Consider the following 23,251-nt stretch of genomic DNA (forward strand, 5'->3'; position numbering starts at 1 on the left):
GATTTTGTCGCGAAACTACGACAGGTCATAACTTCTTCGTTATAACTCGGATTTCGGTATTCTTTATATATCCGTAATCCTTGTCACGACCACTACAACTTTCTTAATAGATATCGGCTTTATCTAATATTTATTTTCGACGCTCATTTTTATTCTTAATTAATTAAATCCTAGTAATTAAGCATAAAACACATAATTCACATAATATTCACATAATTCCTTTTAATTTCTTCCAAAATGAGTTAAAAAGGTTAACCTAGACTATCACATCAATATTAATGCCTAGCCTAGAGACACGGGCGTTACAGGTACACTATATCGAAGCTCAACCGACATGGCCCTCTGGACCCACGGTTTACCATATTCGTTCCCAGTCTGAACACCCATCATTGGATAACTGGTAAAAATGGCAACACACTCTGCTACGAATCATGCTACCCGAACCATATTATCTCCCTACTACCTCTATTTAGAACCTCTGGAATCATCCATGTTTCGAGTATGGGTCCTCTGCTTTCAGAAGTACCGGCCCATACGACTTGCCACATCTACTCATACTTTCCACACAGATCGTTCCAGGTTTCCTAAGTAGCTGCTCAACCTTCTCGATCACCAATCCCATTGCATATGGTCTCTCTCCAGTGAATACTCTCCTCTATCAGCATACTCATCTGACTAAGGTATATCCCTAGGCTCTTCCTAGGTTCTCACACTTCTCTGCCATCAGCTACTGAAGAACTCCTCATGATGCCAGCCATCTACCTCCTGAATATCGTCATATTCACTTAGTAGTTGTCTCCCATCATCAAGAGTTCCACAAAGCACAAAGCAAGCAGCATTCAGGAATCGAGTCACCTCCACAAACACATAACACTCCTCTAGCACACAACTACACTCGCTCTATCTGCAACTCAAAAAGGAATTACCGAACTCAGGCAACCCTACCTCTCGTGGGTATCTCACTACTCTCTCAGTAGATTCCTCAAATGCACATCTAGGTACCTCCCCTAGATTACTCCTCTACTCAAAGCTCTCTCTAAAATATTCTTGCTAGATACTCTTACTCAGCACATACACAGAGCAAATAGCAGATAATATCAATGAATAGCATTCTCTAGGCTACGGCATCATGAATCTGGCAACCCTAGCCCTAATTTTATGAAATACCTAGCCTATTCTCTAGCATGCAGCTCTAATATCGCATAAATGCAAACAAATAATGGTATTTTGGGAAATCACCACTCGGGCTCTAGCTGATTGTACACACTGCTCCGTCTCGTTTTCTCTTTAAACTCTTACTCGTTTAAAAAAATCATTTATTTTCTGAAAAATTTCTCAAATCCTCAGTTTGAGTCCGGACATAACCAAGAGTACATCCGAATCCCTCAAACCAAGGCTATGATACCAACTTGTAACACCGTATATTTTCAACAAATTTTTCATTTTTAAAATCTCATAATTCTTATTAACAAGTTTCACGAAAACCCCAAAGTATCAAATTATCAAAACACATATCCATAATCATTAAAAAAAATCCAGCATCCTCAAAATATAACTCCATCTCGTGTGTACAATCAAGCCGGCGCCTTCCTGCGATCCTGAAAAATACCTGAAACACATATAACACAAAACGGTAAGCACAAAGCTTAGTGAGTTGCCCAAAATACCACACACACAAATAGTTAGCATCTCATGGTTGTGTTTCGATAAGGACCCTCTAGTCATGTGTCTTAGTGAAGACCCTCCGGTCCCATAGCTCGGGTCGGACCCTCCAGTCCTGGTATCTCGGTGAGGACCCTCCGGTCTCACAACTCGGGTTGGACCCTCCGGTCCTAACTCAATAGAAGCACAGAACAACATACTACATAAATCACAAAGACATAATGCAGGATATCACAATACTCAATATAAACAAATAAGACCCTCCGGTCACACAAAATTACCACTCAAGGTAAGTATAGTGAGAAGAATCACCTCGCAGGCTCGCAGAGTAAAGCAAAGTATCCTGCACTCGAGCTGTTCGTCAAATCTCCGCCTCTCTGTGGCCTCCAACATCTACAGTTAACCAAAACCCTAAAGTCAACGGGAGTCAACAGTCAAAACCGATCCAACTCTAAAAGTCAACGGAAGTCCACACCCAAGTCAACAATCCATGTTGACTCAACTCGCCAAGTAGAGTTCATGAACTCGTCAAGTCCCTCAGAACTCAGTAAATCGCGAAAACCCGGCTCTACTCGCCGAGTTTCTAGCCAACTCGTCGAGTCCATGCAGCATCCAAAAGATCAGGAAAAACCTTACCTACTCGTCGAGTTGTCTCATCAACTCGTCGAGTCCACTCTGAATCCAAAGACGGGTAAAACCCTCTCAACTCGTTGAGTTGTCTCATCAACTCGCCGAGTCTGTTGCGCGTCCAAACCATCGGGTAAACCCTAACCGACTCGTCGAGTCGGCTCACCAACTCGCCGAGTCTATTGAGTCCATTTCCTCATTCAGATGATTTGAACAGGAATAAGGTCTCATACTCTGGATCTAGCCTCCTAAGGCTGAATCTTCATGTAAAGATACAACCTTTACGTTCATCCATGGCATATGGGGCTCAAGATGCCAAACCAAGCTCCATAAAGGTCTTTGTGCTTGAAGACTTTCCTAATGCCTGATAAAGCTCGAATTTTTGGGCTCATAGGGACTCATATAGCTCAGATTGTAGTCTCAACTTCCATGACCAGCTCAACAACTCCAAGCCAAAATATGGATGGGATAAAGCCCTAAAACTCTCTAGAAAGAGATCTATCAAAAGGAATGATCAAGGAGATAGATTTTTACCTCCAATTGAAAGCTAGCACCGAAAGAACACTGGATCCAAAGCTTGTTCTCGTTCCAAACCTTCTTGCTCTTCAACCCTCTTCTAAAAATGCACTTAAACACAAGATCTTTAGCCTTTCTCTCTTTCATAATGACTACAACTCATCTAGGGTTCCTCTCAGCGTGTCTAAATGGTCAAGGAGGCGGAAATGAGGGCTTAAGAGCCTTTAAATAGGGTGCAAGCCCTAAAACTAGGGTTTTCTCAATACAGACTCAACTCGTCGAGTCCAGTCCTTCGACTCGACGAGTAGGCTTCATAACCCGTGTGTCCAACTCAGCCCGTACACCACGAGTCGGGACCAACCAACTCGTCGAGTAGGTCCTCCGAACTGCATTATAACTCTTAATTTCTCATCCAGGATTCGGGGTGTTACAGAATGACCCATTGCCCGGGGTTAGTTGGTTCAAAAGACCCAACATACTTCATGAGGGAGAATGAGGTATGGCTGATTATCATGACTCCATATATGACCACCGATTGATTCGCTAATGATGAGCGTTCGTCGGAGTGCGTTGATGTCGAGATGAGAGGGGCCGGTCGCTTTTTCAAATGGAAGGGTGGAGAGATGAAGTTGAAGTGGGGGTCTAGATGCAATGAGTGTGATCAAGCCTCCAATGAAAATGTCCCCGGTGTCCATGGTGGTGGTGTTGAAACATTTGGTGAAAAAGAATGTTGCAAAGTCCGTGTTGGGTCCATTTTCACGAGTCATGCACCAAAGAAAAAATAATTCAGTTTTGGAAATTTGACCCACTTAGGAGCGGGCAAAAATTGTGCATGTAAGAAGTAAGAACTCGGTGGGCCAGACGTAAACATGGATGAATGATTGAGGAAGCCTTGGAGGAAGATGATGAATATCGTGGTTCGTGGGTGATTTGTTGCCAAAAATGTTGTTCGTTAAAGGTTGCGAGCCAACGATCCTGTTGGGAGTAAGTATGGTCCACCGGGGTACCCATTAGTGCGTTGACGACCCGAAATGGCAATGATCTATTTTCGCCTAGCATTTGGAAAGTGACGGTTTTCGTATCGTCATCAGCGTGGAATGTGGAAAGAAATTGCAAGGTCGGCTCAACGTAGGTAACTGCACGATTATGAAGGAATTGACCCCAACCAATGTTGTCAAATAGTGATTGAACTCCCTCGAGCACTCCGATAGCTTCAAAAGACTCTTTATGGAGGAACTTTGTTGATTTGACTTTGCGCTTGTTTGAAATGAGAAAGTCATATGTTTTGCGATTTTCACGATTCAACAAACGAAACGGGGGGTCATTGGATTTCCTTTTCGACCCAACTTTAGATGAACTAGGTCCGGATCTGGTTTGGCACGCTTAGATATTGTAACACGGGACAAAAAATTTGACAATATTAATTCAGAATTTACACTAAATACCACACGGATGACAACGCAATTCCAACAAGAAACGGGTATTCAATATCCAAATATTCAAGAGAAAGGAATGAATGTACCCAATTTGCTTATACCTGGGACGAATTGTGGAAGCGGAATTAGAACCACCAAAAATATTCTTCAAAGCACACCCCAAGCTTATGAGTTTGCTCCATGTTTTGCACTTGAATTGCTAGAACGACCCCAAAAACGTGCCTCAAGATGATTTTCTGGCGACTAGAGTGGCGGCACTTGGAATCGGGCGAAAGTTTTTTTGTGAGTTTTTGGGGGAATATTGGTGTGGTTAGAAAGCCCTTGAGAAGAGAAACAAAACCCCGTGCTCGGAATCTCCAACGGTGACCGGAGATGGTCGGAAAATGCGAAAGAAGGCAGCGGTGGGTGGTGGTGGCGCCCGGAATTCCGGCCACGGATCGGACCGGTTTTTGGGTGGGGTTTGTAGAGGATGAAAAATGGTGAAGAATGGCGGTGGTTTCGTGGGATTCCGACAGGTAGAACTCCGTGAAATCGGATTTTTGTAAGAAGTGGGTATTTGTGTTCTTGAGAAAGAATGGTGGAGTGTGGTAGGGTTAGAATGAAGAAGGAAGGTTGCTGGAGTGTTTAATCCTTGGTCAAAAGAGGTCAACATCTGGTCAATGTTAGTCAATTCATTAAACCTCTGGTCAACAAAAGTCAAAACGAGTCAACAACTTCAAAAATCCGGTCAAGGTTCTTCACGCGGGCTAGGCGCAGGCCGCGTGCTGGACGCGTCTATTTTTGCTCATTTATTCTTGAGTGGACAGAAGGATCAAAAGGGAATCGTGATGAGGCACGCGGGCCGCGGGTTGGCCGCATGGAGGTCGCGTGTGCTGAATATCAAAAAAATTGCTAAGTCTTCGAGGATCCACGCGGGCTAGGCTCGGGTTGCGGGCTGGTCGTGGTTGCTGAACGAGCTATAAATCTTCTTCTACGCGGTCAAGAAACGGGTCGCATGGAGACCGCATAACGTCTTACGTGGGCCGCACCGCCTGCAGGCTAAAATGCCACGCGGGCCGCGGGATTTCTGTACTTAAAAATTTTGAGATTTTCCAAAAACTTGATTCTAAGGTCAAAATGATTCCCGCAAGGCCCGGTTTCGAAAATTTTGACAAAAGTTGGGAACAAAATGGGGAATGAAGGGTGAAATCTTTCAAAAATTTATTTTTCAAAATCCCAAAAACGCTTTTAAAATACTTTATTGGATTTGGAAAAAGGATGAAAGCATAATGTTTTCCAAAAATGACCTTCTTTAACGTCTTTGGCGAGACATCTTCCTAGCTTGCTTCAACACATCGGGACATCCAAATGGATGATTTCAAGAGAATTAGCATTGAAACCTTCATAGAATGGCTTCAAACGATGCCCATTGACTTTGAAAATCTATCCCGTCTTTTCGCTTTGAATTTCTACCGCTCCATGGTCAAAGGTTTTTATCAAAACAAATGGCCCAATCCACCTTGACCTTAGCTTGCCTGAAAATAACTTCAACCATGAATGGTAAATTAAGACTTTATGTCCCAGTTCAAAATGCTTCCGGGTGATGGACTTGTCATGGAAAAGCTTCGTTTTTTCCTTATAAATTCTTGAGTTTTCATAGGAGTCATTTCTCAATTCTTCTAACTCTTGAAGTTGAAGCATCCTATGTCTTCCCACCTCATCAATATTGAAATTGCATTGTTTGCCTGCCCAAAATGCACGGTGCTCTAATTTGACGGGAATATGACATGGCTTCCCAAAAGCCAACCTAAATGGAGACATGCCTATCGGTGTCTTGTAAGCGGTCTGATAGTCCCACAAGGCATCATCAAGCCTCAAACTCCAATCCTTTCTTGTCAGATTCACTATTTTCTCAAGAATACTCTTCACCTCACAATTTGAAACTTCTGCTTGACCATTTGTTTGGGGGTGGTAAGCGGTTGAGACACGATGGGTCACCTTGTACTTTCTCAATAAATCCTCCATCATCTTGTTGCAGAAATGCGTCCCTCGATCACTAATCAACACCCTAGGCACACCAAATCTCACAAAGACATTAGATTTTAAAAAGTCGATAAAACCGTTTTGGCATCATCTGATCTTGTGGCTTTGACCTCAACCCATTTAGAGACATAGTCAACCGCGAGCAAAATATAAATGTTGCCAAATGAGACGGGAAATGGGCCCATAAAATCAATCCCCCATACGTCAAAAACTTCACAAACAAGGATTAGATTTTGTGGAATTTGGTTCTTATGTGAAATGTTCCCCGTCCTTTGGCACCTTTCACAACTTTTATAAAACAAATAACAATCGCATGACATGGTTGGCCAAAATAATCCACACTCAAGAACCTTTCTCAAAGTTCGGTTAGGTCCGAAGTGTCCCTCACAAGCAAATTCATGAAAAAATTGCAAAATAGATTGATGTTCTTGTTGGGTTACACATCGCCTAATAATTTGATCGGGACAATGTTTCCACAAATAAGGTTCATCCCACACATAGTATTTTGCATCACTTTTCAATTTATCTTTTTGAGCACGTGTGAATGTGTCGGGATACCTTTTCGTGACCAAAAACTTAATGATATCGGCATACCAAGGAATAGATTGAGTAAGGGAAAAGAGATGCTCATCCGAAAACTCGTCCCGCAACGGGAGAGGAGTCTCATTTGAAGTGATCCGGCTTAGGTGGTCGGTAACAAGATTTTCACATCCACTCTTGTCCCGAATCTCCAAATCAAATTCTTGCAATAATAAGATCCACCGGATGAGTCTTGGCTTTGCATCTTTCGTTGTCATCAAGTACTTGAGAGCTGCATGGTCTGAATACACTATAGCTTTGGTGCCAAGTAGATATTGCCTAAACTTCTCCAAAGCGAACATTATGGCCAACAACTCCTTTTCCGTGGTAGAGTAGTTGCTTTGAGCATTGTCTAGCGTTCTTGATGCATAGTAGATCACATGGGTGGCTCTTCCATTCTTTTGACCTAAAACGGCGCCTATAGCATAGTTTCTTGCATCACACATGATCTCAAAGGGGAGATCCCAATTTGGTGCTTGCATGATAGGAGCGGATGTAAGAAACTCCTTGAGCTTGTCAAAAGCTTCTTTGCACGCCTCATTAAACTCAAAATCAATATCCTTTTGCAAGAGTTGGCACATTGGTCTTGGTATCTTCGAAAAATCCTTAATGAATCTTCGGTAGAAACCTGCATGGCCCAAAAAAGAACGAACTTCCTAAACATAAGTCGGGTAGGGTAAGCTTTGAATAACATCAATTTTTGCCTTATCTACCTCGATTCCTTTCTTAGACACAATGTGACCCAAAATAAGACCTTGACTCACCATAAAATGACATTTCTCAAAATTTAAAACCAAATTTGTTTCAATGCATCTTTTCAAAATTTTAATAAGAATGGTCAAACATTCTTGAAAAGAGTTGTCATATACCATGAAATCATCCATAAAAACTTCAATTATGTTTTCGACATATTCCGAAAAAATACTAACCATACAACGTTGGAAAGTGGCCGGGGCATTACACAATCCAAATGGCATTCTCCGGTATGCAAAAGTACTAGATGGACATGTAAAGGTTGTCTTTTCTTGGTCTTCCGGTGCCATCGGGATTTGGTGAAAATCGGAATACCCGTCTAGACAACAATAATGTGATTTCTCGACCAACCTTTCTAACATTGGTCAATGAAAGGTAATGGGAAATGATCTTTTCTTGTTTTTGCATTAAGCTTGCAGTAGTCAATACGTACTCTCCATCCGTTTTGCACGCGGGTGGGGACCATCATACCTTTGTTGTTCTTGACCACCGTGATTCCCGTCTTCTTCGATACAACTTGCACCAAGCTCACCCACTTGCTATCCGAGATTAGATAAATCATCCCCGCATCAAGAAGCTTCAATATCTCTTTCTTGAAAACTTCCATCATTGGCGGATTCAACCTTCTTTGTGCGTCCCGACTTGGCTTGCATTCATCCTCCATTAAGATCTTTTGCATGCAAGTAGAGGGGCTCAATCCTTTGATATCCACAATCGTCCAACCCATTTCTTCTGTATGTTCCTTCAACACCTTGAGGAGTTTCTCTTCTTCAAATTCGGTTAGGTGGGTCGAAATGATAACCGGAAGAGTCTCATTTTTGCCCAAGTAAGCATATTTCAAGTGCTGAGGTAGGACCTTTAATTCTAATTTCGGGGGTTGAACAAGGGATTGTGGCAACTTTGTATGGGTTTGGGGCAACTCGATTTGATTGACATCAAATCTTGTATATTTCTTCACCTCTAATCTATTCACCAACTTCTCAACTTCCAGGTCTAAAGAATAACGCTTCAATTGTTCGGCTAGTTTCCCACAATCAAACCCCTTGCTTAGGATCATTTCCAACATATCACCGTTTGACAACTCGAACACTTCTTGGGTTAATGGATCAACAACATCAACAAAATACAATGATGAAACATCACTAGGATATCTCATAGCATCATAGATATTAAAACTTATTGTATCACCATCAAACTCCATTGTCAAACTTCCCGCATACACATCGATTTTTGTCCTAGCCGTCTTCAAAAACAGTCTCCCAAGTAAAATTAGAGCCAATTTGGAGGACACTTGTTCTTCTAGATCAATCGCATAGAAATCCTTCAGGAAGACCAATTGGTTCACTTGCACCAAGATATGTTCTAAAACACCCCTAGGAAAGACATTGATTTGTCCACAAGAGAAATTATGACACTGGTTTCACTTAAAGGACCCACATTCAATGATTCATATACCGAGTAGGGCATGACATTGATAGAAGCACCAAGATCAAGCATGACACTACTAAAAGTGACATCCCTAATCTTTTAAGGAACCATAAACATTCCCAGATCTTTACACTTGGGTGGAAGTTTCCTTTGTAAAACCGCGGATGCGTTTTCATTCATTGAAATTTTCTTATTTCCCTTCAATTTCCTCTTGTTGGTACAAAGTTCCTTCAAGAATTTCGCATATCTAGGAATTTGTTTGATAGCATCAAGTAAAGGAATGTTCACTTCCACCTTTCGGAAGGTGTCCAAAATTTCTTTATTCTCCATATTCTTCTTGGAAGTTGCAAGTCGGGAGGGGAATGGCGGTTGAGTGGCTATTGGTGTCACTAGAGGAATAGTCTTCTTTGGAACTCCGGCTTGTGCATCATTCTTGACTATGGGATCCTCAATGGGGGTGATCTCTATTTCTTCCTCATCTTCCCTTGAATTCTTCTTGGAACTACTCTCTCCGGTTTGTTTACCACTCCTCAAAGTCACTACATTGACATTTGGGTTCTTTTCGGTTTGAGAAGGTAATTTTCCACAGGAATCCAACTTTCTTAGAGATGTAACTATATTTCCCATTTGTGCTTCAAGGTTAGAGATACTATTCCTTCTCTCTTTTTGGAATTGTTGGGTACAAGTGGCTAAGGATTTGACAATGTCTTCAAGAGACATTCCGGAGCTACTCGGTTGGGATTGAGGAGGTTGTTGGTGATGATGTGGGGGTGCGGTTTGGGTTGATAGTGTGGTTATTGATGTTGGTAGTGAGGTTGTTGTGATGGGTAGGAAGGTCTAACCAATGCATTTTGAGGCAATGGTCTTGGGTGGTAGCTCATATTTGGATTTGGATTCCAACTCGAATTATATGTATTTTGGTAATCAGATGTTTTATTGTGGTAATTTTGGAGTTCTCCCATGGCATTCACGTGTTCCGCATATTCTTGGAGAATGGGACACATATCCATAGGATGTCCCATCGTTGCACATATTCCACAAACCATCACTTGTGGAGTTTGTCCCATGGCTAACTTTTGAACAACGGATGTTAAATCTTTGATTTCAGACTCTAGATTCGACGTCCCCACTTCATTGACTTTTTGTTGAGTTTCTCTCTTCATATCTTGGCATGGACCAAAGTGTTGGGAATTAGTGGCTATTGTGCTGAAGAGTTGTCTTGTTTGTTGTGGAGTTTTGCTAAAAACATCTCCACCACTTGAGGCATCAACTAGTCTTCTCTCCATTGGCAACAATCCCTCATAGAAGTGTTGAATGAGGAGTTGTTCTGGAATTTGATGTTGTGGACAAATATAGCACAAGTTGTTTAACCTCTCTTAATAATCATGAAAAGTCTCATTTTAACCTTGGCGGATTCCACAAATCTCATTTCTAAGACTTGAGACTCTTGAAGTGGGATAGAACTTGTCAAGAAAACCTCTTGCCATGTCGGTCCTTGAGTTGATTGACCCTAGGGGAAGATAGAATAACCAATCATTTGCTCTATCGGGCAATGAAAAGGGGAATGCCCTTAGCTTGATTTGGTCATCGGTTGACCCTTGTGGCTTCATACTAGTGCAAATAATGTTGAACATCTTCAAGTGCTTATGAGGGTCTTCATTCTCTAATCCATGAAAAGTTGGAAGGTGATGGACTAAACTTGACTTCAATTTCGAACCTCCTTCCAAGACGGGGTAAGTGATACCGGTTGAAGTTTGTGTAACATTGGTTTCCATCATTTTCCTCAATGTTCTTTCGGGAGCCTCTCCTCCGTCCCCCATTGCAATTGGGTTTATGATAGGTGTATTTTGTTGCAAGCGTGGTGTTTCGGGAATTTCTTGGCGAGGGTCGGGGCTAGAATCGGGTTCCGTATCACTTGATGAAGCGGTTTCAACCTCCAGATCCCCATGAGGATTTATAGTTTGACCACGTTCTATTCTCTTTTCCTTCGCCAAACGCCTTTGTTCTTTTTCAATTTCCGGATTATAAATCAAAGCACCTGTACATTGAGCTCTGGGCATAGAGAAACAAATTGATTAAAAATAAACCAATCCCCGGCAACGGCGCCAAAATTTGGTGGTTGTCGAGGCCAACAAAATTAATAACCCTAAATCTTGTACACTAAAATAGTGTATAGTGCTAAAGGGATCGTATCCACGGAGATTGGTTCAATTTTATAACTCTATGAAAAACTCTTTGTAAAAATACTTGTGAAATAACAATAAATTAAAAATGGGGTGGGGTGGTCTTTTGAAATACCTGAAATAAACTAGGATTAAACTACGACTTAAATAGACAATTTCAACAAAAACAAGAGTTTGATGTAAAATCAATAAGGGAAAGATGGTTGACTAAAGGTTTCCTCACTTTGAATTTTTGATGAACATATCATTAGAATCCAATGGTGCAATACTTGTTTTAAATCCCGAATTTGGCTACAATAATCCAAGAAGCTTGAGATTACTTAGACTTTTCTTAGTTATTAAAATAGTTAGAGAAACTCATAACAATTTCCTTAGTCAAAGTCACAATTTCCATTAAGCATCTAAATAGTGAAAATCAACTAGCATTAAGAACCAAAAAGTCACCAAATCCAAGAGGAGTCAAATGCTTTCATTACCATGTTGGAGGAAATGTTTTTATGATTGTCTGAAGCAAAACTAACACAAAAATCATAGGTTGCTTGCTAATTTGAGGATCTTTTACTTAATCAAGAAATTAGCCAACTAATCACCACAAACACATTTAAACTCATGAATAAAAACATATAAGTTGTGATAATATGTTAAAATACAAAACATTCCATAAAGATTCAAGAACAAGTTTATGGAGTCTTCAATATTCAACAACTAGTCAAAGGATTTCACCAAAGTCATCCAATTTTGGTATAGCCTAACATGGCTAAACATAAGAAGACAAAGTTAGAAGAGATTGTACCAAACATTCAACAAGATTAAGAGAAAAAATGATGATGTTCTTGAGGGTTCTTGGCCTTCCAAAAGCTCCAAAATCTCCAGAGGACTGTTCAAATTTCGGATGTCCAAGAGTATGCTAAAGGGGCACACCAACCTTCCCAATATAGAGCTTCAAGTAAAATTCCGAAAATTCCCCAGCAAGAATCCACGCGGGCCGCATGGAAACCTTACGCGGGCTGCGTAAGTGTGACATCCCCTAATTTCTCGGCCAGAAAAGACCGGTTTAATTTATGCTTTTGAAATAATTTCAGAGTAATCATTTGATTAAAAGTGTTGCGGAATTTGTTCCCAGAAAAACATAATAAATATGTTATCAAATCATTTCCGAAGAAATGTATTTTATTCACTTAAACCATTGGGATGTCATTGTCAATACAAAAACATAAGCATAAACAAAACTTACATTCATTTACACTAGTGATCTACTTCTCTTTTAATCTCTCAGTGTAAAGCAACTTCGTATCGATACCTGTGATACAATTAAACTGAGTGGGTCAGGCTTGGGAGCCTGGTGAGCATATAGGGTTTTCAACCCACGATAAATAATAAACTTATTAAGTTCTCAATCAACAATAAATTTATTAATTCCATCAACAAAAATAACCCTAATTACCCATTCCCATTATCCTCACTTTACGTCCCTAAAACAACTATCATAAGGGACCTAGCCTAAGGATTATCACTAGGGGTGACAACATTGCTTTGGGGGTTCCTCAGCAAGTTATGTCAAATAAAACAAACATCGGGGTGACAACATTGCTTTCCCTCAGCAAGTTATGTCAAACAAGACATCCTAACATAAAACAACCAACAAGGTGACAACATTACTTTCCTTCAGCAATTTATGTCAAATAGGCACGAAGTCACATCGTCGCCATGTGCTAGTCCATAGCTCTTATTCATCGATGGTATTTCCCACGGGAGTTTTCCCCCGCAATACATGTCAATGGGTTTTCCATACAGCTGATGAACATACATAAGGGGTTTTCCCCAGCCTTACTTGCCCTAAAGGCACTCATGAGGGGAATAGAGTACAGCGAATGAACACTTAAGTCCATTAACACCTACAGGTTACGAGCCTGCTAGTGTTCCACAAACCATCAAAACAGTCCATGGTTGTCATCCATACTCTGCTGAATGACGGGGGTTTTAGAGTACAGCGAATGAACACTTAAGTCCATTAACACCTACAGGTTACGAGCCTGCTAGTGTTCCACAGACCATCAAAACAGTCCATGGTTGTCATCCATACTCTGCTGAATGACGGGGGTCAATGTTGGGTAAGGGCTTTTCTCATATTGCACCACTCACGCCAACATCTGGGTAAAAGCTTTTCCCATATTTCACCACTCACTCTCAACTCATGATCTATATCACTGATCATCTCATCTATCCAACTCACCTTTCATCACACACCCACTATTTAACTCATGATCTATATCACTAACTCATGAAGCTTGTCCAATCACTTCATAAAAGAACAAAGACTCCAAAGTTCTTCCAAATAAAAGTATAGGGAAAATACTGATAAAGTACTCCCGTACGCTCCCGTACCCCGACACGTAATAGTGTCAAAAGGAAGAACTAATGGATGAACACATAGTTCAAAAACACCTAATGAACATATAGTTCAAGAACACTTTATGAACATATAGTTCAAACATACGTACCGATTACAAGTCTACTAACGTTCCACTGGACTATCTAAAATAGTCTGTGGCCATTGTCTATACTCTGCTAGATGACTAGATCATCTTAAACATCGATACCTCTCATCACTTTTATTTCATCACACATCATCTAATTCATCTACCCATGTTTTACCCAACATATTTGTAGATAAAAATATATGTACACTTTAAAACTTGTATAAAACATTAATTCAACAGTCACCTCAAATAAACAATTAATATATTTACACATAGCACGTATTTTAAGTTAAATACTTCATATCTATGTGTATGGTGAAAGTGACTATACACTCACCTGATTTAATGAACATCGGGCAGCAATTCGTTTCATAAAACGATCGTTTCTAATAAAACCGGGAGTTTTATTGAGAAACCGGGTTCTGCAAAAGTCGGGCTTCGAAACCGAAAAGATAAATTTTTCGGGCTTCAGGGGCACTTCGTGGCGTAGTCTGGGGCTTATAATTGATAACGGGGCTTCGGGGGATGATAATATGAAAGAAATATAGAGAAAGGGGCTAAAAATGACAAGTTTTCAAAATACCCCCGGGAGGTCTCGCACCCCCCTATTTATAGGGGCCGAAGCTCCTAATCCAACCGCTGAGAAGAGGCCACGCGTCGCTGATCCGGAGCTCGCAGGGGATGGCCCGCACGAGGCTCGCACCTGCGAGGGCTTGCTGGCTTCTTGTGATTGGTCTGAAGCTTAGGTCCGAAGTCGTTTCTGGTGGTGGGGTCCGCAGGCGAGGGTGCGCAGGTGGCAGCACGTGCGAGGGCCTCGGTGGCGGTTGCTGATTGGACCGCGGACTCGCAGTCCATGTGCGAGGCTCGGAGTCGTGGCGTGCGAGGTTCGGATTGGGCCTCCCTTCGGTCAAATCAGAATCCGACACGTGGCTTCGCATGACTCACCATTTCGGACACGTGGCACATGCGAGGCGAGGGTGACGTGGCAACTCGTGACTATGCGAATTTTCTCGGTTTTTGTGCAAAAACTTCTAAAATCCATAACTTTCGCATACGAGCTCCGTTTTTTACGTTCTTTATATGCACGCGTAGGTAAAATGACGCTCTACAACTTCCGTTTAGACTTTGTCGGCTAATTTTGACTTTAATTTTTATATTATTATTTTTAACAGACCGGGACAGGAAATCCGTTAAAAATTCATAACTTCTTCATCCGACGTCCGTTTTCGTCAGACTTTTTACCGTTGTGCTACTATTTACGAGACCTTCGATTCTCATTTAGGTCGTGTCGGCTAAAAATCACTCGATCTAAAATTCGAGTTTTTAGCTGTCTACTACTAAGCTGAAACTTTGAAAAATCATAACTTCCTCATACGAAGTCAGATTTGGGCGTTCTTTTTATTGAACTTCTCGGTTTAACGAAAACTACGAGTTTCGTTTAGATCACTAAGGCTAAAAAGTAGTTTATCAAAAACTCACTTTTTACGACATTCGGCACCGTGCCGGTTTATCGTGAAACTTCGACAGGTCATAACTTCTTCGTTATAACTCGGATTTCGGCATTCTTTATATATTCGTAATCCTTGTCACGCCCACTACAAGTTTCTTAATAGATATCGGCTTTATCTAAAATTTAATTTTTGACGCTCATTTTTATTCTTAATTAATTAAACCCTAATAATTAAGCATAAAACACATAATTCACATAATATTTACATAATTCCTTTTCATTTCTTCTAAATGAGTTACAAAGGTTAACCTAGACCATTATGTCAATATTAATGCCTATCCTAGAAACACGGGCATTACAGTAAGGGTGACGAAGTTTTTGGTCTTCTTCAAGTGTTGGGCCTCCATAGCTTAACCATTGGTCCAGTTTGAGCCCGATCAGTTTGTAGCCCATTTTTCTTCAAGATTTCTTCAATTTGAGCTTAATTTGTCTTCTCCAAATCACCCATAGCCCCTGTAGTCGCCCAATCATCAATTCTCGCATGCTGGAAAATTCTCCCGCATCTTGCAAATCTAAAATTTAATTATTCCAAGCGTTCAGGTAATTGACAAGCCCACTCCATGCATCACCTCCATATCTATCAAGCCTAAAATCCTCGTTATCCTCCAAGTCCAATTGCTTCCCAAAGATCCCGCTCCACTAGTCTCCTTAAAATCTGCAATTATACTCACGAAACAAGAAAGTACCGAAAGTGGTCATAAAATAACAAAAAAAGAAAATATGCATGGAAATTAACTAAAATGCAAATGAAATATACTAAAATGAACTATAAAAAGAAGTAAGTAAAATGAAACTATCAGTTGAGCCAGAAATCGCATAACTTCAAACGGTCGTAACTTCATTCTTCCAACTCTGTTTTCGACGTTCTTTATATTCACAGAAAGGTATTGAAGAGCTCTAAATATTATCTAAATATATTGGACTAAAAACTTATCAAATACAAATCCATATTTCATGTAAGAACCCGACCTATGACTTTTCCCTTTCTACCCTTCAGCCAAAAACACAATTCAAGGGTAAAATCTCTTAACTAACATTACCTCCTTCCACAAGGACTAAACTTTGCCTCCTTAAGGCCCAAAGCCATACAAAATTGACTTTCAGCCCACGGCCTAGAAATGGCAGGAAACAAGATGCTACAATTTGTCAATTAGTTGGTAAATTCTCTACTCTTTTTCTTGCCAAGTTTACATCTCAATTGCTTGTCAGTTGGGTGAGTTGTGGCTTAAATTTCATCTTATTTGGTGTTAATTATCCTACCCTCTTCACCTTGATCATTCTTTGGTTAATTTCAAGCTTACTGGGTGTTTTATGGATGGCTAATTGCTGTCAAAATGTGGTTGTAAACACCCGTAAGACTTCTATTGATTATGTCCTTAAATTACTCCAAGTTTTGGGGACATTATCTTCTTTGTTGATTGTTAAAATTAATGTTGATGTTATCTTGATTCAATAGGATAATTTTCTGTAAAAGACCATGCTTTGATCCATCCAAAAGGTCTCCAAAGTAGTCCCTAAAGGTGTTAATAAGAGGCTTAATGGTGGAGGAAACTCAAGCCCTAGTGGTGTTTCCTCTTTTAGCAATGAACTTTGTTTTCCCCATTAAAGAAATGTACTTTGAATCATGGCTTGAGGTTGAAATTGTTATTTTAACTTCTTGACATTTTTCTGCTGTTAAGAACTCAATTTCCATCTTTATAGTTGATTTTGGATAGGGTTTAATGGGTTAAGTTGTCAATTAACCCATAAGATTCTGAAAAATTACCAATCTGTCCCTGCCTTGAAAAAATATAGAAAAATCATTAGAAGTGGGATTAGGGATCCGTTCACTCTAAAAGTTTTAATTTTAAGTCTAGTTTGTCCATGATTTTTACGAAGACCTGATATTCTACCTAACGAAGGTGAAAATCATCTTTTTCGCTGATTGGTCAGAAATTAGCTGTCACACCCCCGAACCAGACGGCAGAAACGTCCGAGGGCTCGCGTAACTTAAATTGAAATATCATCACAATGAATATACATGAAACACAACACATTCATCACCAAACATTACATAGTACAACTAGCATTGTTTACATCAAGTACATGGTTTACATTACATGATCCCAAAATATAAAGTGTTTGGTGATTAGCAACTACAAAAGAAACTTTCAACACACTGGATGCTTCCTCGTTCTAACGATTACCTGAGAATACAAGTTCTTTTGAAAACGGTCAACATATATAATGTTGGTGAGTTCATAAGTATGTTTGATGTAAAATAGTTTATGTCGTTCGTAAAACCCAGAAAATCCGATATTTTCTGTAATAAGACTTTTCATGAAAATGTTGTGATGATCTTGTAAGTATATGCGTGAATGATTTCAAAACGTGTATAAATGAGTAGTTTTGCATTATAGTTTTTGAAAGTACAAGTGAGTAAGATTGGTTTCCCCGGAAAACCCGATGTTTTCCGATAAAAAGTTATGATTGTTTTGTATTATTGTATCGTCACAGCGAATGAATATGATTTCCCCTGATTACTTAAATGGTATCGGATTTCTATGTGAGTCGTTATAACCATGCATGATAATGACTAGTTCGTCTGTCTTGGCATTCTAATGAACACCGGAATTGATCTTAAGATTTTGTAACCCTAGACTGGCCGAGTCTAACTGTAGCGAACAGCTTAGGTGTGGGGCAGTCACCCCCGTATAGATCTATACACAAACTCTCGCTCTCCCTCCATGAGACTTTGATTACAACTACAGACTACGACCGACACTTATTGGTGTCGCCCGTTATTACTCACTTAATCCACATGAATTCGATTAACCTTGATTAATGACCTGATTTTAGTTTACTTGAAGAGAAGGTAAGCCTAACAGACGAGGAGAAGAGGACTACGAGGCCCTACTAATCACGTTTATTAAAGGCTGTCGAGTATACGAAGGACGCGTTAGCCCATTTCGCATATGATTTATTTGGACTTTACTAGCAATGCTAATGGGCCACTGAGGCCCAATAGCATGTAAAAGCCATTGAGGGTCCCTTAAGCATGTAATTGGGTCACAAGAGGCCCAATAACATGTATTATTTATGTTGGGCCCAAAAGTCATGTTAATGGGTCACGGAGGCCCAATAAGCATGATTAGAATCTCTTAAGCCCAACAATTAGAATGTTTACTCGTTTTGTATAGTATTAGTGCTGCGAAGTTGTTTAATCGATATGTCGTAATAATCACCAATTTGTTTTATAACGATTCATAGATTTATAAAAATAGTTATTTTTCTATTTAAAACCCATAAGTTATAAAGTTTTGTATATTTTGACCCAATTATTTTATTATTAACATAATTGACCAAAAATATTAGTTTGACCTATTCAGCCCCTTATTTTGGTAAAGTTGGCAATTTTTAGCCCTTTTTATGAAAAATAACATATTAGGTCCTTGAACTATTTTTCTTGACATTTTTGGCCTAAATACTTAATTAAATAATGTTTTAAGCCCAAAATTTTATTTTGGACAGTTTCAGCCCCTTAGTTAAAAGATTTGCATTTAAATCCACACTTTTCACAATTTTTACAATTTTTACCCAAAATCCAAATTCTTTGCATTTTTAGTCACTTTTGATAAATAAGGCCATTTTAACCCCTGAAATAGGTTTATTTACGTTTATAGCCCCTGTTTTGAGAAAACTTTCCATTTCAGCCCCTTGAAGTTGATTTTTCGCATTTTTGGGCCTAAATAGCCGAAAAGCCCAAATTTTAGCCCATTAGGCTAAAATTTACATTTTTAGTCCTTTAAAAAGCCTAATATTTATAAAAACTCTTATTTTGGCTGTTTTGACCTTTTGATCCTTGTAGAAACCGTGAATGACATCTTTTTCCCCATCTTTTGTTTATTTATCAAAAATTGTTTACAAAGCATCAGAATTCCTAGTTGTGACATTAGCTACACAGACATGTTGTCTTGTAAAATTCATAGAAAATTCTAGAAAAATCGTATGAACTTGTGCGAGCACTTTCTGAAACGATAAAAGTCTAATCTACTGAAATATTAAAAAAAAGGATTTCAACTTATTAAGGTGTAAGTGGGGCTAAAGTGGCCTTGAACAGGCTATTATTTCAGGTCAAAATTTGAGAATTTGACCTAATAACTAATTTGCATGTTTGGGTAGTAAATTGCCATTCTTTGTTCATGTAAACTTATACTATTCCATCTATTTTTGTTTAAATAGGGGAAGGTTTGATACGTCAGGTCCTACATGATTTGAAGTGTGGAAAGGGTGCTTATTTGAGAAAGGTGAGTCAATCTTTGTGGTTATTTAAGGTACTTGTCAGCGATTCCACATCTTAGAGGGATTGGAATGAACCTTTGTTGTTTAGGTTGCATGTAACCCAATTATGAATGATATATTGATGTGAATCCTGTTTCTTTCATGTTATTCTTTTTGTTTTCTATTTTGATGTGAGGGATGTGATATATCCATGATATAAAGAGGGATTTGTGATGGTTGTATGTGGTATGTGCATGCTAAATTTTTCTAGAAATACTCATCTATGTCGGTTAGGACAATGCATGTGAGTGATATAATATGCCTTAATGATGAACTGATGATATTTGCATGATTATATAAACATGTAAAATGCCTTAACTTGATATGTCTTGTTGCATGTTTACATGTTGTGAAGTATGGAAGTAATATGCCATTTAATATTAATAAAAATTGAGCATGGTTACTTAGGGAGGTTTGTAGTGTAGACCTTATGTGATGAATTAATAATATATTAATTAAAAATGGGAATACACTTAGTGGGGAGTAAATGGTAGTAACCTATACTTAGGTGTGTGTACCCTATTCAGATACTTGTGAAGGCTTTATAGATTGGAAGATACCTAAAAAGAATGAGCTTAAGCCAAATGGTGACGCCGAGTGGTTTTTCTAGACCCCATTCGGGACATGGTTCATGGTCACTATAGTGTTCGAGGATTGGAGTGATATTGGCGTAGTGATGGTGCTGGATCAAATATCATTTTTTAGTGGGAAGTTTCTAGTGATGGGAAACAATGAAAGTACTACTCTAAAACAACAACGCACATACTTGTATGTGCAACATCGACGTAGTGAATGAAACAAACCGGGAGCAATGTTACAAGTGAGTGTTGCTCCCCACTTAGTGCATTGGGTCGAGTCGGTCATGTTAGTAGTGAATGAGGTCTTTACCTTTTGGGTTAGTGATGGACCCATGGTTAGTGATGGACCCAATAAGGTAGGTTTGGGCTGGTTGCTTAGCAGTGAACGGGTTTGCCTTTAGGTTACTAATAGACCTATCTGTAGGGTGTCTTCCTTACGTGTTTGTGATGGACCCATGTGTGGGGAATATACATTATGGGTCATTGATGAACCCAAGGCTAGGAAAACCTTATGGCACAACGTGTTGAGTGGATCACCATGACAGGTCATGGCATGTAATGTGCGTGTCTCCTGATGGACACTGATATGTGCATATCTAAATATACATTTTACATCATACTTAATATTATTAGCTATATTTATGTTTATTATAGAACAAAAGGTACTTATTATGTTTAATATATGTTATGTAGCATAATGACATTCTCAGAAGCAATATGGAAGCTGGAAGCAGGAATGAAGAGCTTAGGCAAGAAGAAGACACAAGACGGATGTTGATGGACAGCATGATCCCTCGTTAGTATTTTGGCCATATCTCATGACTCGAATCTCCGATTGACGAGATTCAAAATGTTCTGAAAACTAGACACAATTTTGGATAACTTCCATGTTTTGAAAAAATGTTGTTTCTCGATAACCATGACGTGGTGATCCCACCACGACGTGTTGAATGGAATCATCGCGATTCTTAATGTTGGCTTGGGGAATACGGGATAAACACAAGGACCAGGACGTGGTGGCCAGATCTTAGGAATATATATATATATATATATATATATATATATATATATATATATATATATATATATATATATATATATATTCGAACATTATGATGAATTGGGGGACTTGGAGGTGACTTTCTGGAGAAGCATTGCGACAAAACCCCTTCTAAGAACCCTTTGGGGTCGATTTTGAAGCTAGGAAGTCGATTGGAGCAAGGATTTGCATTTACACATTCGGTTTGCTTAGTTTAATGATGTTTAGCTTAGTTTACCTTTTGTTTATGTGTTCATTAGCTGTAATTATGGGCTAAAACTTTTTCTTTCTTTTAGATTAGATGAACTCTGGAATACTATGTGTTGATTTCTTGTTTTATGGATTGATGAAGTTGGTTTTGGCTTTAAATATTGTTTGATAAATCTAAACCTAGCTTGTTAAAGTTTCTATCTTTATTGCCTTGTCTCAAGTTTTGTGTAGTTAAACTACAGTTAGTTGCATGGACTTGGCTTACCTAGTTGTTTATGACCATTAAATTGCTAGAGCTAGAGATTGACCATATCCTAGTATAGGTGATAAGTTAGTTGCTTAACTGTGTTAGAGAGCAGTATTGGATCATAATATTTGCTCGATTACTAGACTTGACCAAAGAATAGTAGTCTGTAGATTATATCATTCAGAGTCCAAATTACCTTTAAAATCAATTTGGTGTCCTTCACTTGCATGATTATCAGGGTTAAAGTTGTTAAATTGACTTATGCTAGTTAGTCTTATCATGATGACTAGTAACTATTATTTGGTAGCTAGCGGAATTAATCCATTGTCTTGAAATCAACCATAGGAAACAGGAGGGATTCGAAGCTAAACGAAAGTATCCATTATTCTTGATTTGAAATCGTCTTTCTAGTTGTTTACTTTAGTAATTAGTTTGTTATTTTAATTTAAGTTTTTCTGAACTTGTAAAATCAGATATAACCCTCTTTTTAGTTGTTTTTCTTAGTTTAGCTTTTATTAGTTATTTTATTAATTAAATACTGTTCCCTGTGATCGACACCCAACTTACCTGGACTATTCTTTAATTCGACTAGGTACACTGTCTAGGTGCATTCTAGCTAGTTAAGTTCGTTAGGATATAAATTCAAAACTAGATAGGTATAATTTGTGCACATCAAGTTTTTGGCGCCGTTGTCGGGGAACGACTTATATGATTCTTAGTTTAATTGTTTTTAGTTATTCGATCCTTTTGTGGGGGTAAAAACCACAAAAAAGTTACTTCGTTTTCATTTGTTTATTTTAGTTTTTTTCTCTGAAACGCAATCACGTCGTGGTTATCTTCACCACATCGTGGTCTCGCTTCAGTTAGTTTTTTGTTTTTTTTGTTCCTATTTACACGTGTGTTTTCTAGTTTTTTTTAGCAGGAAATATTGGGGACATCACGACTATGTCAATGGAAGAGTACAATCGATATATGAGGAACGAAAATAGATGGGGTCTTGATCCACCAAAAATCCCAACCACGACAAAGTTTGAACTTTCGGGGCACATTATTAATATGTTAATGGAACTACATTTTTATGGGAAGGAGCATGAGGACGCTTATGAACATGTATAGAAGAGGTAGTGGAGATTTCACATTATTTTAATGCACCTAACGTGAGTAAATATGCGGTGATGCTTCGAATTTTACCGGTCACATTGAAGGGTGAAGCAAAAGAATGGTTAAAATCACTTCCCTTTGGAGCAATCACGACATGGGCTGATTTTAAGACCGATTTCTCAACCAATTTACCCCTCCTTCAAAAGTGGCAAAGCTAAAGAGAAATATCCATAATTTTCAACAATTAGAAGGGGAGTCGTTATACGAAGCTTGGGAACGTTACAAGAGATTGTTACGACATTGCCCTCAACATGACTTCAATGTGCAACAAGAAATCTTGATATTTTATGATGGAGTCAATGTGTGCACTCGTAAACTTCTAGACTCGCAAGGGCCCATGACAAAGAAGAATTTGACAACACATAAAGCTTTGATTGAAGAATTCGCTAAGCATTCAAGATAGTATCACAACACAAAGGAGGATTTCACTAGAGGAAAGTCAAGTAAAGATGGAGGTCAAGATGCTATTAGTGTAGTTATTGCAAAGCACGATGCAATGG

General features: G+C 39.1%; 1 non-coding gene across 1 annotated transcript; it reads right to left on the minus strand.

Annotated features, from left to right (window-relative positions):
* Nucleotides 1-22,902: 22,902 nt before the first annotated feature.
* Nucleotides 22,903-23,009, minus strand: LOC145141705 (small nucleolar RNA R71). Its single transcript, XR_013722899.1, has one exon. It is a non-coding gene; the product is annotated as a small nucleolar RNA R71 (small nucleolar RNA).
* Between the last annotated feature and the right edge of the window lie 242 nt (nucleotides 23,010-23,251).

The sequence above is a fragment of the Lactuca virosa genome, chromosome 9 (genome assembly GCF_052849685.1).
Source record: "Lactuca virosa cultivar CGN04683 chromosome 9, Lactuca_virosa_CGN04683_v6, whole genome shotgun sequence".
Classification (NCBI taxonomy): Eukaryota; Viridiplantae; Streptophyta; class Magnoliopsida; order Asterales; family Asteraceae; genus Lactuca; species Lactuca virosa.